General features: G+C 43.3%; 1 pseudogene; it reads left to right on the top strand.

Annotated features, from left to right (window-relative positions):
• The window catches only part of LOC140678806 (uncharacterized), a 7,468-nt pseudogene extending 4,536 nt beyond the window's left edge, over positions 1–2,932 (top strand).
• Positions 2,933–9,252: the final 6,320 nt, after the last annotated feature.

Genomic DNA, 9,252 nt, shown 5'->3' with positions numbered 1-9,252 from the left:
CGGGTGCCTTCTTTGTGCCAACAATACAACTGAATAGAATGCTAACAAAGGTGATTCCATTTTAACGACTGATTTTGTGCTGGTATTGTTTGCTTTACAAGGATCGCTTTGCCACACAATATTCTAATTCAGGGATGTCCAAACATTTTCCACTGAGGGCAGCATACTGAAAAAAAAAAAAAATGGGGGCCACCTTGATACATTTTGTGCATTAATTATGCAAACAGAAGGCAGGTGAATATTTGCCAGCTTCGGCAGGAGCTTAGACTGCTTGGGCGGCAGTTTAAGCGGGCAAGGGGAGGAGGAGAAGGCTGTGTTGGCAGAGCTCCGCAGCATCCTGAGGAAAAAACTCACCACCCTCCGTCGAGCCGAGTGGCATAGGAGGAGGAGTGGGAAAGAGCCAGGAAATGTGCGGCCTTCATCTCAAATCCCTTTGGCTCCACCAAAAAGATCTTTGTGCAGAAGAGAAGTGGCCACCTTTCCTGTACTGAAGATGAGGTTAACAAGTACCTCAGTGCCACTTACAGTGACAGTGCAAGAGAGGAACATCTTGGACCATGCAGGACCTGGATAACTCTGCCAGAACCCACCTCGGCATTTAACATCAAGGAGCTAACTTTGAAAGAAGTTGAGGAGGTTGTCAAAGCTGCTAGGACCAGTTCAGCCTCAGGCCCCACTGGAGTACCATATGTTGTCTACAAAAGATGCCCCAGACTCTTGAAGTGACTGTGGACCATCCTTAAAGTCATCTGGAGAAGGGGGAAGGTAGCACACCAGTGGAGACACGCAGAGGGGGTCTGGATTCCAAAGGAGGAGAGCTCAAGTACCATGGAGCAGTTTAGGGTCATCTCATTTCTCAGCGTTAAGAGCAAGATATTCTTTAGTATCGTTGCCCGGCGCATGACGGACTTCCTCCTGAGGAATACCTACATCGACACCTCGGTGCAAATGGTCCAGGATGCATCGAACATACAGGAGTTGTCATTCAGCTGGTTCAGGAAGCACATGAATGCATAGGAGACCTGGCAGTCCTTTGGCTCGATCTTGTCAACGCGTTCAGGTCTATCCCACACAAGCTGGTGGAAGCCTCGCTTGAACGACACCACATTCTAGGCAAGATCAGAGACCTCATACAGGACTATTACAGCTGCTTCAGTTTGAGAGCCACCTCCGGAACAGTAACATTGACATTTCATCGGCTTGAGAAGGGCATTATTACCTGATGCACTATTTTGGTGATATTGTTTGCCTTGGCCAGGAATATGGTGGTGAAGTCAGCAGATGTGGAGTGCATAGGCCCACTCACCAACTCAGGTATGCGGCAACCCCCCTCAGAGCATTTATGGATGATCTGACAGTGACTACAACATCATTCCCGGGCTGTAGATGGATCTTGCAAGGCATTGAACGTCTTATCAGCTTGGCACGGATTGACTTCAAGCCAGCCAAGTCCAGGTCCCTGGTGGTGAGGAGGAGGAAGGTTACAGACCACTTTCACTTCTTGATAGGAGGTGTCCGGATCCCATCTGTGGGAGAAAAGCCAGTAAAGAGCCTGGGCAAGATCTACAACTGCACCTTGAAGGACACCGCAGCACTCCGATCAACAACAGAGGAGTTGGGAACCTGGCTCACAGCGGTGGATATGTCGGGGCTTCCAAGCAAGTGTAAAACCTGGATCTACCAACACGGCATCTTGCCACGACTTCTCTGGCCACTGCTAGTCAATGAAGTGCCAATGACCACCATCGTGTGCTTCGAGAGGAAGGTCAGCTGTTTCCTCCGGAAGTGTTTGGGCCTACCGCGTAGCCTCAACAGCACTGCCTTGTACGGGAGGAACAACAAGCTAAAACTACCCTTCAGTAGTCTGATGGAGGAGTTTATGGTTACCCGAGCTAAAGAGGTGCTGCTGTATAGGGACTCCAGCAACACAAGGTCTCCTCGGCAGGCATAGAGGGGAGAACCGGCAGGAAGTGGAAGGCTCACAAGGCAGTCAACCAGGCTGAGGCACGGTTGCGACACAATGAGCTGGTGGGAACAGTGGCATCTGGACGTCAGGTCTCGGGTGTAATCCAAGACCTCACGACAGCAAGTCGCAGGAAAAGGAAAGGCGACAGCTGATCCAGGAGTAGGTCCGAGCAGGGGTGGAGGAAGCCCGCTGCAGTAGGACAGTAGGGATGCAGCAGCAGGTCGCATGGATCCGATGGGAAGAGGCAGCCAACTGGAAGATCTCGTGGACAGAGCTATGGGGATTTGAGACACATGGAAATAGGTTCCTCATACAGTCGGTGTATGATGTACTCCTAAGCCCGTCCAATCTCTTCCGCTGGGGCTAAGCCGAGACTCCACTGTGCTCTCTCTGCCAGAAAGCTGGATCGCTGGAGCACATCTGGAATTGCTGCCTGCGGGCACTTGGAGACGGGTGTTACCGCTGGCACCATGACCAAGTGCTGTGGGTCATTGCGGAGGTCTTCAGCACAGGGATCTCCACCAACAACCAACAAGGCTGTCCATTGCCTTTGTTAGAGCTGGGGAGAAGCCACAACAGTACCGGAGTCAAGCAGGGGGGCTGCTGGCAACAGCTCGGGACTGGCAGCTGAAGGTTGACCTACAGAGACAGCTCAAGTTCCCAGAGAACATCGCAGTGACCACACTCAGGCCAGACATAGTCCTGGTGTCCGAAACAATGAGGCAAGTGGTCCTGCTGGAGCTGACTGTCCCCTGGGAAGACCGGATGGAGGAGGCCTTCGAGAGAAAGAGGGCCAATTATGAGGAGCTGGCAGGCGAATGCCGAAGCAGGAGATGGAGGACCCGATGCAACCCAATCGAGGTCGGGTGCAGAGGGTTTGTCGGCCAGTCTCTCTTCATGGCAGTCGAGATGTTGGGAGTGAAGGGACTGCAGAACAGGGAAGCCATCAGGGACATCACCGACTAAGCAGTGGATCAAGCGCGGGGATCTGTGGGCTACTCAAGCTACTTAGGCACAAGCCGAACCCTGATCAACCCCGTTTGGGTCACTTGGGCGAGGGTGTCTGTTGTCAGACCCGAAACACCCAATGAACCCAAGATACAACACTGATGATGTGTCTAAGTTGCACCAAGAGTGTTTGCTTGAATAGAAACCAATTCAATGTTTGTATGTATGTGCTTAACTATTTGGAACAATACAATTTTATTTGAGCTTTTTTTGTTATATGTGACAATGCAAATAGTTGTTTTATCTAATTTACCTAATTGATAATGAATCCATTCTTCTTCTTCTTTTCGTGTGTTTGAAGCATGTGGTTGTATGACAGTTTCCCATTTCTTTACACAGTCTTTTGCATTGTCGTTGAACTCTGCGAGATCTTTTAAGCTGCACCGGTTGGGTAGCAGAGGACAGACAAGGCAGTGCTGCATCGTGTGGTCCTCTTCTCCGCATTCGCAGGTGGTTGGGCCGGTTTTGTAGGCCCATCTGGCCATAGCAGCTTTTGATCGCCCTGTTCCTGTTCTCAGGCGGTTTAGTGTCTTCCACTGGACCCATGGTTTTTCTGACCCGGGGGTCAGGTCTTCAGAAGGGGGGATTCCCATGTCAATAGGAGGGGGTCTATTCAATCCATTCAATTTTCAGAACATGTCAAGCCAAAAAAACAAAACAGCTGTTGGCTGAAAATGGCAAAACGTCTTCTAAGACAAACTGAACAGTTCCGTTGTGATCGATTAAAGGCGCTGAGAAAAGCTGATGAATGAGAATATTCATACACAGGCATTTAAGGGCTAACTTTTCTAGCCTGCAGGCAACTTTCACTCACAGGAAGTAATAAAAAATATACTGTGAACATCAAAACGTGTGTTCATCTCTCTGCTGGTCTTCTTCAAAGGCATCAGCATGGAAGATTTCAGAATTGCGGCAACACCTTTGAGGCTTCCATCCTCTCCGGGAGTGCTTGCAGCTAACCCCCACTCCTCCTGTTTTGTAGTGGCACTCCTATGTTAATCCACATTTAGCTTTGTTCCTCCACTCCATGCTGTCCAAAGAAAGTTATATTTTACCGTCGCCTCTCCTGTGAGATACATGTCTGTGTCGGGGGACGTTCCCGACGGGGGGTACAGTTTATGTACTGTAACTCTTCAAAGCTTTGCCGCTGCTTGCCAAGGTATGTTTGTGCAAGCAGCAGCAACACAATGTTGAAAAATGCATGAAACCTCCCTCCTAAAAACATATTTCTTTTTTTTTTTTACTTCATGCCTCTTTGCTTTACTGTTTGGAAGTGATGTCACCCTGCAGTCGGCACTGGTGTAATGACAGCCAGATAAAGCCAAGTAATGATGTTTTGTAGGTGTACGTGCTGTGTATTTACCTGCAAATGTCATCTTCATAGCATGATAGCTGATGCTAATCGTTTCTTGACATATTTGCTGCCATGTCTCCGAATCTTGTTGGGTTAAAGGCTTTTCCACGCTTGGCTGCATCGCAAGCACAAAACTTCACTCTGCTGATCAGGGAAGATTCAGTATGACAATTATTATTCAAGAAACAATGCTTGTTTCTCCGCAATTGTTGCTAAAATTTTCTGATTTCAAAGTGTTAGCGCCATTAAGATGGCGGAAATTATTAATGTGGTTGCATTCGTGCAATTGTCAATGAAACCTCTATTTTGTTAACAGTTTTTATTAACAAAATAGAGGTTTCATTGACAATTGTACGAATGCAACCTCTATTTTGTTAATAAAAAAGTGAAACTGGAAAACCAGAACTAAATTTGAAACTCAAGGCTACTGATTTTTCCAAACTTAACCTCAGAAGCTGAAACACGTTCCAAACTTCCGGGCAAATGGAGGTAGGTGCTAATATTTCCTTTTTGTCCCCACTCCTTTTATCCATCAGAAGGTAGGGCATTTTTTTAGTGACATGACCAATGAAGTTGGTTGGTTGAAGTTTATTTTGAACAAGTATTTAATTTCAACATGCGACATCACAAATTTCACTTTTTTTTACTTCTCTTAACACGTCCAAAAAGGAGTAGTAAGAAGCAAAGCTACACAATTGCCATCAATGAATTGTACATTCAAAAGTTCTCTTACACTAATACATAGTTGAGACAGCTATAATTTATATCGTAACACGAATAATATATTTTGTTCAAAAAGTTCAAGACGATTATCATAAATATTTTTCATTGTATTTTATAAGCACGTGTAGTTTGAACAACCTCTTAAACTGCAAGTTAGTACATTATTTTTCTTTGCTTAATCCATTCTATAATTGAATTTTTGATATGTTAAAGGTCTTACGTGGTGTACGTGAATGCAGATGTTTTAAATTAGATTTTTCTCTGAGGTTATATTTATCCTCTTTTGTTGAGAATAATTGTTGTTCGTTCTTTTGTAGCAGGTTATAATTTGTTTTGTGCATAATCTTAGCTGTTTGCAAATGCCCCAAATCTTTGAATTTCAATATCTTTGATTGAATAAATAAAGGGTTGGAGTCTTCTCTATATCCATCGTTATGTATTATTTTAACTGATCATTTTTGTAACACGGTTAGTGAATAGAATGTACTTTTGTAGTTGCTTCCCCATATTTCTTTACAATAACTCTAACACTAGCGAGCAGTAAATAATATGTTGTGATTTTTGGTCCAGGACATATTTTGCTTTATTCATTATAGAAACATTTATTGCCACTTTGTTGTATATTTTTATATGAGATTTCCAGTTAATTTTATCATCAATTTTTACACCCAAAATTGTGATTTCTTTTACCCTTTTAATATCCACTCTGTCTATTTGTATTTGTGTTTGAATTTCTCTTCTACTCTTGCCGAATAACAATATTTTAGTTTTACTGAGGTTTAAGGATAGTTTGTTTTTGTTAAACCATCTCATTAATTTGTTCATTTCTTCTGTTATTCATATTAGCTTCTCTGTGTTATCTCCTGAACAAAACACAGCTGTGCTGTCTGCCAATTGTGCTAACTTTAAGTCCTTTGTAACTTTGCAACTGTCGTTTATACAAAGATTGAACAATTTTGGTCCCAGTATTGATCCCTGCGGTACTCCAAATCTTGTGATGTTGACATATTTTCACCCATTTTCACATATTGCTTTCTCTTTGTTAAGTAGTTTCCAATTCAGTTCAAGACCAACCCTCTGATGCCATACATGCCATAAAGTCTGTCTGTTTGGCAATATTTGCAACGTCTACTGATATCATTATTTTCTTTGTACCACTAGCATATAGATAACACTAGAGATTTATCTATATAGATAAATCTATATCACACGTTATGTCACATGTATGACTTGACATAAATGATTAAACGTTCTAAGACCAGTACCCCTTACACAATAATAGCTGGCCAAAGGTCACCATTGTCAGCCACCTGTTCTGTTCCACAAGCAAATTGTAAGTTGTATGCTGTGAACACATTTGTCACTTCCTCCTGTCTGCTGATTTGACCTCGTGGTCATACATAAAAGTGTCTGATACAGTAGTCTTTCCAAATATTTGTGTCCCGTATCCATATTACCATTCTATTATTTTACTCTCTCTCACCGAGGCAGCAGTGTAGTTGGAACTGAATTGCTAAGGAAATAGTGATGCCACAGCAAATCCCACTTCATGGAATTGTTAGTTCCAAATATTTGTGTCCCATATCCATATTACCATTCTATTATTTTACTCTCTCTCTCTCGCCGAGGCAGCAGTGTAGTTGGAACTGAATTGCTAAGAAAATAGTGATGCCACAGCAAATCCCACTTCATGAATTGTTAGCCTGATTGACAGCACTTATAGCGATTGGTAATTGACGACTGTCTTGTCGTGTTCTACACAAGTGTGCGGCTGTGAGATTTTAAAACTACATCAACCAATAAATCGTTGTCGGCGGATAGCGATCTCGGTGATATCTTGTCTTTGTTCATTCAATTCCCCGCTAATGAGTTCATTTATCAGCGCACGCATCGATTCCATGGACATGTTTGCCTTTAATTGACAGTGATTGCTCAAACGGTAGGTGGTGTGGAGAAGCCAGAGGCAGGAGGACTTGCATCAGTGGTCACCTGACACTTTTAAACATGTCTCAGCTTTGTGGTTTTCCTTTGTGAGGTGGGGCAACCATGTATTGTCTTACATTGGCAAGCCCTTCATTCTACCTCCTCTTACCTTTTTGGCTTCATGTTGCTACGTTGTCTTGCTAAGCTTGACCACCCACTGCCATGCATGAGTAGCTCCCTGCATCCCCGTGAGATGTTCCATCAAGCTGTTTTGTCCAGCTATGATCATCAGCCCTTGGATTCATCAGGTATCAGCTGTTAGCTTGCTCTGATGGCCCCAACATACACTATATTGATAAAAGTATTTGGCCACCTGCCTTGACTCACATATGAACTTGAAGTGCCATCCCATTCCTAACCCATGGGATTCAATATGATGTCGGTCCACCTTTTGCAGCTATTGCAGCTTCAACTCTTCTGGGAAGGCTGTCCACAAGGTTGCGGAGTGTGTTTATAGGAATTTTTGACCATTCTTCCAAAAGCGCATTGGTGAGGTCACACACTGATGTTGGTCGAGAAGGCCTGGCTCTCAGTCTCTGTTCTAATTCATCCCAAAGGTGTTCTATCGGGTTCAGGTCAGGACTCTGTGCAGGCCAGTCAAGTTCATCCACACCAGACTCTGTCATCCATGTCTTTATGGACCATGCTTTGTGCACTGGTGCACAGTCATGTTGGAAGAGGAAGGGGCCCGCTCCAAACTGTTCCCACAAGTTTGGGAGCATGGAATTGTCCAAAATGTTTTGTTATCTTGGAGCATTCAAAGTTCATTTTTCCTGGAACTAAGGGACAAGCCCAACTCCTGAAAAACAACCCCACACCATAATTCCTCCTCCACCAAATTTCACACTTTGCACAATGCAGTCCGAAATGTACCGTTCTCCTGGCAACTTCCAAACCCAGAGTCGTTCATCAGATTGCCAGATGAAAAGCGTGATTTATCACTCCAGAGAACGCGTCTCCACTGCTCTAGAGTCCAGTGGCGACGTGCTTAACACCACTGCATCTGACGCTTTCCATTGGACTTGGTGATGTATGGCTTAGATGCACCAGTTCGGCCATGGAAACCCATTCCATGAAGCTCTCTGCGTACTGTATGTGGGCTAATTGGAAGGTCACACAAAGTTTGGAGCTCTGTAGCAACTGACTGCAGAAAGTCGGCGACCTCTTTGCACTATGCGCTTCAGCATCTGCTGACCCCTCTGTCAGTTTACGTGGCCTACCACTTGGTGGCTGAGTTGCTGTTGTTCCCAAACTCTTCCACTTTCTTATAATAAAGCCAACAGTTAACTTTGGAATATATATATATATATTTTTTTTTTTGTTTGTTTTTTGTTTTTGTTTTTTTTGTGTCCTGTCCAGCTTCTCAGGCAAATCATATAGTTGATGTAGATGCCCATGTCGGCTGTTCAGATTTACTTTACAAAAGAGAAGTGTAGGATACTTCTCTTGTTGCCTTATTTGTATTTGACTTTATTAAATGTATTTATATTATCATTTAGTGCAGCCGGGCCGGAGCAGGAGGGGATAGAAAGAGAAAAAAAAAGAAGACAGAGGGGGAAATTGTGGGGACAAGAGGGGGATTAGACAGAGAGACAAAAACAACAACAGCAAACAACAACAACAACAACAACAATAGAGCAACATCAGCAAATATGACATGTACAAATATGATGGTAAAAGTAATAGCAAATAAGCAGTTAGCGAAAAATAAAAAATAATACAGAAATGACAATGAGCATTATTACACTACAAATGGATCAATACAAATACCAATAGAAATAGCGCTATTGATAATGAACAATACCAATAATTTACCTTTATTATCAACAATACAGTTGTTTAAATGCAACAATACATATACGTAATGATAACTTGAGATACGAAAGAATGCAGAAAAATGGAGGGGGAGAAAGAGAAGCAACCTACATTAACCTTGTAGATTGTTATAGTCACAATAGGTTAAGCTTTGTCAGTGTGCCATGTGTTACACCCAGTTTACCCTAGGGCAACAACGTTAATATATGTTTGATGAAACGTGATTATGTGCATGAGTGTAAGTATGCATATGTACTTGTATATGTACAGAATGTGTATATGTGTTTGTACAATGAATGTATATGTACAGAATGTGTATATGTGTTTGTACAGTGAATGTATATGTACAGTATGTGTATGTGTATGTTTGTATATTGAATGTGCGTGTGGATGTACGAACATT

The sequence above is a fragment of the Nerophis lumbriciformis genome, linkage group LG05 (genome assembly GCF_033978685.3).
Source record: "Nerophis lumbriciformis linkage group LG05, RoL_Nlum_v2.1, whole genome shotgun sequence".
Classification (NCBI taxonomy): Eukaryota; Metazoa; Chordata; class Actinopteri; order Syngnathiformes; family Syngnathidae; genus Nerophis; species Nerophis lumbriciformis.
The sequence above is the reverse complement of the archived record's forward strand: the minus strand, read 5'-3'. Positions and strand labels throughout refer to the sequence as shown.